At 54.9% G+C, this 8,750-nt stretch overlaps 1 long non-coding RNA gene across 1 annotated transcript; it reads left to right on the top strand.

Moving 5' to 3' along the window:
• Window positions 1-1,782: 1,782 nt before the first annotated feature.
• LOC122240873 lies at window positions 1,783-8,477 on the top strand. The gene is made up of 4 exons (XR_006220613.1): window positions 1,783-1,871; window positions 3,380-3,540; window positions 8,053-8,286; window positions 8,389-8,477. It is a non-coding gene; the product is annotated as an uncharacterized LOC122240873 (long non-coding RNA).
• Window positions 8,478-8,750: the final 273 nt, after the last annotated feature.

Here is an 8,750-nt window from a genome sequence, read left to right as displayed (position 1 = left end):
AATTGTGGGCAGGAGGTGGCTGGTGGCATGTGGGGTGGGATCTTTGAATCTCTCAGGCTTCCCCCAGGTGGCCTCCTTTCCCTTCTAGGCCACCTTGTCAAGGCCAAGGCACCTCCTAATTTAGAGGCCAGCTACCCTGGGGATGGCTATGTCCCTGCTCCCTGGCCTAACCATGACCCCCAGGTCTGTCCTGGCCATGATGCCCCTTTGAAGTCCAAGTGTTGAGAATCCTGCCCAGGTAGAAATCAACTTTAAAATACAGAGAACAGGAGCACCTGGGTGGCTCAGTCGGTTTACCTTCTGACTTCAGCTCAGTTCATGATCTTGTGGTTCATGGGTTCGAGTTCCACATGAGGCTCTGTGCTGACAGCTCAGAGCCTGGATCCTGCTTTGGATTCTGTGTCTCCCTCTCTCTCTGTCTCTCCCCCACTCGCACTCTGTCTCTGTCTCTCAAAAAAATGAATAAATGTTAAAAAAAATTTTTTTTAATTATAAACAAAATACAAAGAACAGGAGCACAAATGAATAAACAAACATACAAACAAACAAACAATAATAAATAAAGTAGAATAAAATAAAATAAATTTAACATACTCACTTAAACGTGAATGCTCCGTAACTGTATTGTTGAGTCTTTTTACAACTTCACCCATGGATCAAGATCCCACTGACTTAGAGAAATAAAATTTACCCTCAGATCCCCAAATGTCCCTCTTGGCCCTGTGTCACCTCTGGATCCCAAAGAGGACGGGCCGGAGAGGACAGGCTTGGGTCATTTTCCTTCAACTGGAGACCCGCAACATGGGCCCCCCCACAGTGAAAACTAGCTTCACTCGAGCACTTTCTGCTCAAATCCCTCAATGGTCACCGCACAGCTAGTCAGGCCACTGGTCTTGAGCACGGGCCGTGTCCCCGATGGGAGAGATGGTGTGAAAAAGCGGAAGCCCCGGCTATGCAGCCAGAAACCCCGCGTTTGGGGCATCGGCCCACACTTTCTGGCTGAGCATCTAGCCACAGCATGTCGACATGTCAGCCTGAGGTCTGTCCTTGGAGAACAAGGGCAATAACCCTCACTCACGGGTGCTGCAAGCATTAAGTGGCCAGTGTCCACAATGTGCCCAGTGAGGTACCTGAACCATGGTGCGTGCATTCAGCAAGCAGTGGTGACAAATGTCTGTAACAGAGACTCTCCCAACCCCAATATGCCTGGGGGAAGGGCCTGAATTTAAGGGCAGAGCCCTGGCCAGGGTAACACGGGCACATGGGTTCCTTCCCAGTCTGGATGAGCCACCGGATCACCAGGGGACCTCAGCATGTCGCTTCCTTGTTGTGGGCCTCATGTTCCCCAGAAGCAGCAGCACAGAGGCTAGACATGCTCTGAGATTTTCACACTCGGCACTTTACACCTGGGCCTCCTCAGAGCCCCCATCATAGTCTGTGGCCCCCAGCCACCTGCAGGGCAGCTCTTAGTTTGGGACACATTGCCACATACTCTTTCCTTTAATGAAGGCTTTGGGGGGACCGTTTGCAGACCACTGGCATGGGCCATGTCCAGGGTTGCCCACAGCATTGCCTCGAGGGCTGTGTTCCCCACAGTCTGGCTGGGATTGGGCTACGGTGCCGTAGCCATCAGGCCAGGGCAGTGTCCTCCCCACCGCGTCTTCTGTGCCAGAGACAGTTGGGACTGAAGAAAGCCGGGTGCCTCAGCCCGCCTCACAGTGGGCCCTGTGTGCCACCGGCCACACCCGGCCTCTGTTTTGTACACAAACACCCTTGATGGGACATTGGGAACCTGCAGGCGGATTTCAGCTTTCCAACAACAATGCCTTTTTTTTCTTAAAGGCACCGCAGAACGCTCTCGGGTTGGGGAGGTGAGTAGAGGCTGTAAGAGGGTCTGGGGGACATGGGGCTCCTCTCAGTGACCACGTCTCCCCTCTGACTGCACATGGTAGTGGGTGGGGGTCCCCTGCTCCACCCCATCCAACAGAGTGCCTGGTACATGGTACCATGGGCTCAGATTGACTGCTGGCTAAGAAAAAATGAATGAATGAATGAGTGTTGATGCAGCCCACTTCAACCTGTCTTTTTTTAATGTTTATTTACTTATTTTGAGAGAGTGTGTGTGTTCGTGAGCAGGGAAGGGGCAGAGGGAGAGAGAGAATCTCAGGCAAGCTCCACACTGTCAGCACAGAGCCCGACGCGGGGCTCGATCCCACAAACCCTGAGATGATGACTTGAACCGAAATCAAGAGTCGGACGCTTAACCGACTGAGCCACCCAGGCATCCCTCAACCTATTTTTGTGAGCCTATGTCTCCACTAAGGCAGAATCCAGTAGTAGTTGAACGCTGACTTGAGTCAAAACATCTGGGTTCAGGGGCTCCTGGGTGGCTCTGTCAGTTGAGCGTCTGACTCCTGCTTTTGACTCAGGTCGTGATCTCGCAGTTGGCGAGATTGAGCCCGCGTCGAATCCCAAATTGCGCTCTGCGTTGACAGCACGGAGACTGCTTGAGATTCTTTCTCTCTTCCTCCCACTCTGCCCCTCCCCTGCTTGTTCGCAATAAATAAATAAACATACTTAAAAAAAAAAATCTGGATTCCGATTCTTTCTTGGGCAAAGGAAATGAACCTCTCCTGGCCTCAGTTTCCTCCTTCGTACAGTAGGGTCAGTGAGGGCTGACCCGGAATAGGGCTGTTGGGTGCATTGGTATCTACAGACTCCAGATGATGAGGGAGCGTGGGGAGGGCTGAGGACAATGTGAAAGCTAGCGCACCTCCCCCCCCCCCCACCAGCCAGGTGGGATGTTTGTGATATTCCTCAGGCTCTCCTGGCTGCCCAAGGACAAAGGAGAGGAAAGAAAACAAATGACCAACTGATAGAGATCACAGTCATACAGGACACGGTCTCCATCAGTTTACAAATGTCCTGGTTAATGACAAGAAAAAGGCAATCTTATCAACAGCCTAATCTCCAGAAACCTATAGACTCAGTTTCCTGGAGCCCCAACATCACCCCTCAATAGTGATGTGGGGAACAAGGGCAAGAAGGGAGTCGCAGGGAAAATTAAATTTCTTCATAACCTGCAGCCCGTTGACAGATACTTGAGGCAAATACAGACTGTGACATTTCTCCAGGAACCCCCTGCTGTCCTAATGTTAATGCCTTACTAGAGGGGAAACAACCTTGGCTTGACCATAGCAAGGCCTCAGGTATCTTCGGAGTCCTCCTTAGGATATCCACGTCCTTCTGGAGATTTCCCACTTGACTTTACCTCCCCAACTTCATAGCATAAAACCAACCACACGCATATCCCAGTGCAGCTCTTTCTGCCCACGGGTCCTGTGCCTGCACTTTAATAAGATCACCTTTTTTTCACCAGAGACGTCTTCAAGAATCCTTTCAAGAATCCTTTCTTGGTCTTCGGCTGTGGACCCCCCACCGTCACCCCAAAACCTGATCTCTGAGAGCTGTGTGCCCCCAGGGCACGTAGACTGCGTCCTGTGGTGGCTGGATTCTTCCGGAGCCTCAGCTTTCAGGCAGGTAAGGAGTGTCATAAGGAACACACTCACACACACACACTCACACACACACACACACACACACACATACACACACCTCTCCATAGCAGTATATTCTGGATCCTGTGTATTCAGCAGCCTGTGAGCCCTCTGGCACGTGGCAGGTACCCAGCGGGAGGGCCCCTGCCAGGCCCTGGCCATGTTCACGCACCCAGGGTCCCTTTGCCACACACTCCGTACTTTGCCCGGTTCCCTACTCTCCCACCCAAATTCGCCTGTCCCCTGTCCCCTGCCACCATAGCCCTGTTCTCAGGGCACTGAGCTAACAAACTAATCTGAAGTCCTGGTAAGAAGGCACAGCCGCTGGCTCCCTGCCCGGTACAGGCACTCTCTCACGAGCGCCTCCGCTCCCACTCCCTCGCTGGCCAATCCCCTATCATTTACTCACCCAACAAACACAGCTGGAGTGGCTTCTCCGGGCCAGGGCCCAGGCTGGACTTCAGAGTGGCGACGGTCAGGCAGACCCACCTCTGTCCTCCAGGAGTTCTGCCCAGTGAGAGGGGCGGACTGACAAACGGACAGTTCAGCCTCTTGGTTACTTGGTTATGGGAGCTCAGAGGATGAGCAGGGCTGGTGAGCTCTGTGACCTGTTGGAGCAAGGAAAGAGCTGTGTCCGCAGAAGGAATGAAGGGAGTGGGGAGGGAGGGAGAGCTGGAAGGAGCAAAGGAGAGGTAGGGGGAAGGAAGGAAGGAGGGAAGGAAGGAAGGAAGGGAGGAAGGAAGAGAGGGAGGGAAGGAAGGAAGGAAGGAAGGAAGGAAGGAAGGAAGGAAGGAAGAGAGGGAGGGAGGGAAGGAAGGAAGGAAGGGAGGGAGAGAGGGAGGGAGGGAGGGAGGGAGGGAGGAAGGAAGGAAGGAAGGAAGGAAGAAAGGGAGGGAAGAAGGAAGGAGGGAGGGAGGAAGGAAGGAGGGAGGGAGGAAAGGAAGGAAGGAGGGAAGGGGAGAAGGGGGGAGGGAAGGAGGAAGGGACGGAGGGAGAGAGGAAGGAAGGAAGGAAGGAAGGAAGGAAGGAAGGAAGGAAAGAAGGAAGGAAGGAAGGAAGGGAGGAGGGAGGAAGGAAGGAAGGAGGGAGGGAAGAAGGAAGGAGGGAGGGAGGAAGGGAAGGAAGGAGGAAGGGGAGGGGAAGGGGGGAGGGAAGGAAGAAGGGATGGAGGGAGAGAGGAAAGAAGGAAGGAAGGAAGGAGGGAGGGAGGGAGGGAGGGAGGGAGGGAGGAAGAGAAGGAAGGAGGGGAGGGAGGAAGGAAGGAAGGAAGGAAGGAGAGAGGGAGGGAGGGAGGAAGGAAGGAAGGAGAGAGGGAGGGAGGAAGGAAGGAAGGAAGGAAGGAAGGGAAGAAGGAAGGAGGGAGGGAGGAAGGGAAGGAAGGAGGAAGGGGAGGGGAAGGGGGGAGGGAAGGAAGAAGGGATGGAGGGAGAGAGGAAAGAAGGAAAGAAGGAGGGAGGGAGGGAGGAAGGAAGGAAGGAGGGGAGGGAGGTAGGAAGGAAGGAAGGAAGGAGGGAAAGGCAGGAAGTTGGCTGGTTTCCCTCCATCCACCTTTTTCCACTCTGGACGTGTTTGAGGCTCAGCCCCCACCCCACTCCAGATCAGCCTCTCTGATGATCAGATATTCCAATAGCCGCCTTCTGCTTGATAAGCTCCTCCAGATAACCCCTTTCCCTTGTAATTGAGTTTAAATATTGATCCACCCAATCAAGGCAGGTTAATATACAACCCAGCTGAGCTCTGGAAACCTCCTAGCCACCAGGCTCCCTTCCCTGGAGTAAAGGGATGAGGGGCTGGGGCGGGGAGGCACGGGGCCACCGCCTTCCCTGGAAAGCACGTGTGGCCCCGGGGCTTACACTGGGGAGTATCTAATCCCGGCTCTACCCAGACGGGCCGCGTGTCCCTGGCAAGTCCGAGGACTCTCCCCTGGCCTCCATGCCGGCGCCCGCAGCACAGAAGCCCCAGTAACTGCCCTTCCCTGCTGAGGACCGAGGACAGAGGTGCTTTGGGAAGTGTAAACTGCTCTGGCCACCGAAGGAGGCAGAGGCGAAGCCAACTCTCCATCGCCATCCTCCGCTGGGAGAATATGTCCACACACCCCCCTGGGGATTCTGTGTTACGGGCCCTTGGCTGACTCCCTCGGGCTCCTGGAAGTTTGGTCCTCGGGAGTCAGTCTCCTACAGCCTACCCTGTTGTGACACACTCCCGGTGGAATCTCCAGCCTGCAGGACAGAGGCCCAGACACTGGGCACCCCCACCCCCACCGCTGGCTTCGTCTGGTCTCCCATGTGGGCTGCCACAGTCAAGGAAGTGCGGGCAGCCGCAGCTCAGGACCTCGGGCTCAGGGCTGCTGGGTGTGGCCGCCGTGCCTGGCCCAGAGCGCACAGTGGGGTCGGGGAGCCAGCAGCCTGCACCCGGGAGGCCCCGCTGCCTCCCCCGAAGGCCGAATCAACAGGTTGCAGGACCAAAATCATCTTCTTTTACGGTAGGACGGGAGGGTCCCACGGCTGACTGACGGCACCCCTCAAGGCTCTAGACGACCTTCCCATCAGCTGACCCTAACCTTCCCCAGTCCCCCTGACCCCACCACCCACCCTTAGCTCACACCTGGGTCTGCATCTCGAATGACTCATTTCCCCTCCTGGATGTTTCTTCAAGAGAGCAAGTTCCTCCAGGCCGTGGTTCTCCAAGCACAGTCCTCTGCCCGCCAACAGCCCGCTTCTGGGAGCCCGTTAGATACGCACATTCTCAGACCCCAGCTCAAACCTCCCGTAGGTTCCAGAGATGGGCGTGGGGCCCAACAGTCTGTTAAACTCTGGGTGATTCTGATGCTGTTTGAGGACCACAGCGGCTCATCCCAATGCCTGAAAATGGGGCTTCTAGCGGGACTCATCCTGGAAGCTTAATGCCCACTGCACGGCCATCAGAATGTTTGCTGGAAACAGACCAGCTTCCGGCGTGGCTCTGCGTGGGAAGGCAGCTGGGCCACAGGCTGTGCCGCAGGACGTTTTCTGACCAGTCTCCATCTATTTCTACTCCGGCCCTCCATGATGTCATTCTCCTTTGGATCCTGGAAAACACCCAGCTGTTTCCCCCTCCCCCCCACCCCGGGAAGCTGCTCCTGGGTTCTGTTGGGAACCTTCTTCTGTGTGACCCGGCTCATTCTCACGGCTTCCCACGCATGGTCTCAAGGCAGGTGACATTTCCGGGTCACAGATGAGAAGATCGGTTTGGGGAAGTTGAGGAGCTTGCTCTCCATCATGTAACCCCACGGTGCCACGCCACCATCAGCCCTCCGCCATGCACACCCTGTGCACAGAGAAGCCGGGAGAAGGGGACTTTACCGGAGTGTGGCGGGGAGCGGAACGGTGACCCCTGGGTTTGGGAGGCAGGAGGCTCCGACGGGCAGCAGCCCCGGGGCAGTGGGGGGTTAAGGACACAGCACATGTACATGATTGCATGGAGCCCTGGGGGACAGGTGAGCTTGGGAGAGGTGTCGGCCCGGCGTGGAGAAATGAGAACCCCCGTTTGCTGCAGGCGGGAATATAAAGTGTGGAGCCACCGTGGGCACAGTAGGACCACAAGACTGGCAAATCCACCTCTGGTGTCTATCCAGAAGCCGAGGCAGAGACTCAAACGGACACCTGCCTGCCTGTGTCCACAGTGGCATGATTCATGAATGGCCAACAGGTGGCAGCAGCCCAGGTGCCCACGGACGGCCGAAGGGATCAACACAACGTGGCGTGTACATATGGCGGAGTATTATCCAGCCTTAAAAAAGGGAAGCCTGTTTCGGGGCGCCTGGGGGGCTCAGTCAGTTGAGCGTCCGACTTCGGCTCGGGTCATGATCTCCAGTTCTTGAGTTCGAGCCCCGCGTCGGGCTCTGTGCTGACAGCTCGGAGCCTGGAGCCTGCTTCGGAGTGTGTCTCCCTCTCTCTCTGCCCCTCCCCTGCTCGTGCTCTGTCTCTGTCTCAAAAATAAACATTCAAAAATAAAAATTTTTAAAATAATGAGTTAAAAAAAAAAAAAAAGGAAACCTGTCTCGTGCTGCAATGTGGATGGACCTTGAAGATACTATGCAGGAGTGAAATAAGCCAGTCACGAGGGACAAATAAATACTATATGATTCTACTCGCGTGCAGTACCTGGAACAGTCACAGTCATAGGGACAAAGTGGAACAGTGGTTACAGGGCGCTGCGTGGGGGAAAGGGTACAGTTTCAATTGAGGAAGATGAAACGGTCCTTGGAGTTGGAAGGTGGGGGTGGTCGTACTTGATGCGACTGACCTGTGCACTTCAAAATGGTTAAGATGGCAAATTTCGTGCTATTCTGCATTTGACCACAATTTTAAAAGAGAGAAAGAGACCGCAGGCCTGAGCCACAGGGGTTTCTTACAAATGAGTTTTATTTGCATTCTGACCCAAGCACAGATCCCACAGGCAGATTTCTCACCTGCACAATGGTTCAGTAACAAGTGCAAAATATGCTTTATTCCAGGTACAAAAAACAATGTGGCAGTATGACAACTTCCGACTCGATGCCCACCTCCCCACGACCCATCACACCCACTTGACCCATCCAAAGCCCACGCCACCCCAATAGACTCCCGCCACCTTTGGGAAAGGGTCACCCGATCTGGAGAACGCTGGGGAAGTTACATCTTAAGAAAGAATCACATTACATACAGGAACATTCGAGGACACAGTCACCAAGTTTTTACCCAGCGTAAAGGTAATAAAAGGGGAGGGCTGGGGGGGGGAGGAGGGGGCACACAAAACAATCCCCCCTTCTCTTGTAACAACCAAGCCCTGCAAATGTTTCCCCACCATTCAGAATGCACCAAGCCCGGTGATGCAGTCTCAGGATGAAAGCTAGCGCTGGGGAAGGAGCTAGCCCCCCAAATCTGGCGTGAGAACGTGGGGTGTGGATGTGGGACCCAGACTCGGATTCTCATCCTGGCTCAGTCCACCAGCAGCTGTAGGACCCTGGGCCGGCATCTGATCTGTCTTGATTTCCTCACCTGCAAAGCTGGGTCACAGTGGCCTCAGAGCAGAGTGGGAAGGATGGAAAGGGACAATGGCAAGAGTGGTGAGCTCGACACCTGACCCAGGAGAGACCAGCCAGCATCTGCCACTACTGTGTTGGCATTGCTGCTAACGGGAGGCTGAATGCAGCGTCTGGTCGCTGCACCTGGA

This window comes from Panthera tigris, chromosome C1 (genome assembly GCF_018350195.1).
Source record: "Panthera tigris isolate Pti1 chromosome C1, P.tigris_Pti1_mat1.1, whole genome shotgun sequence".
Lineage (NCBI taxonomy): Eukaryota > Metazoa > Chordata > Mammalia > Carnivora > Felidae > Panthera > Panthera tigris.
This window is presented reverse-complemented; position numbering and strand designations above follow the sequence as displayed.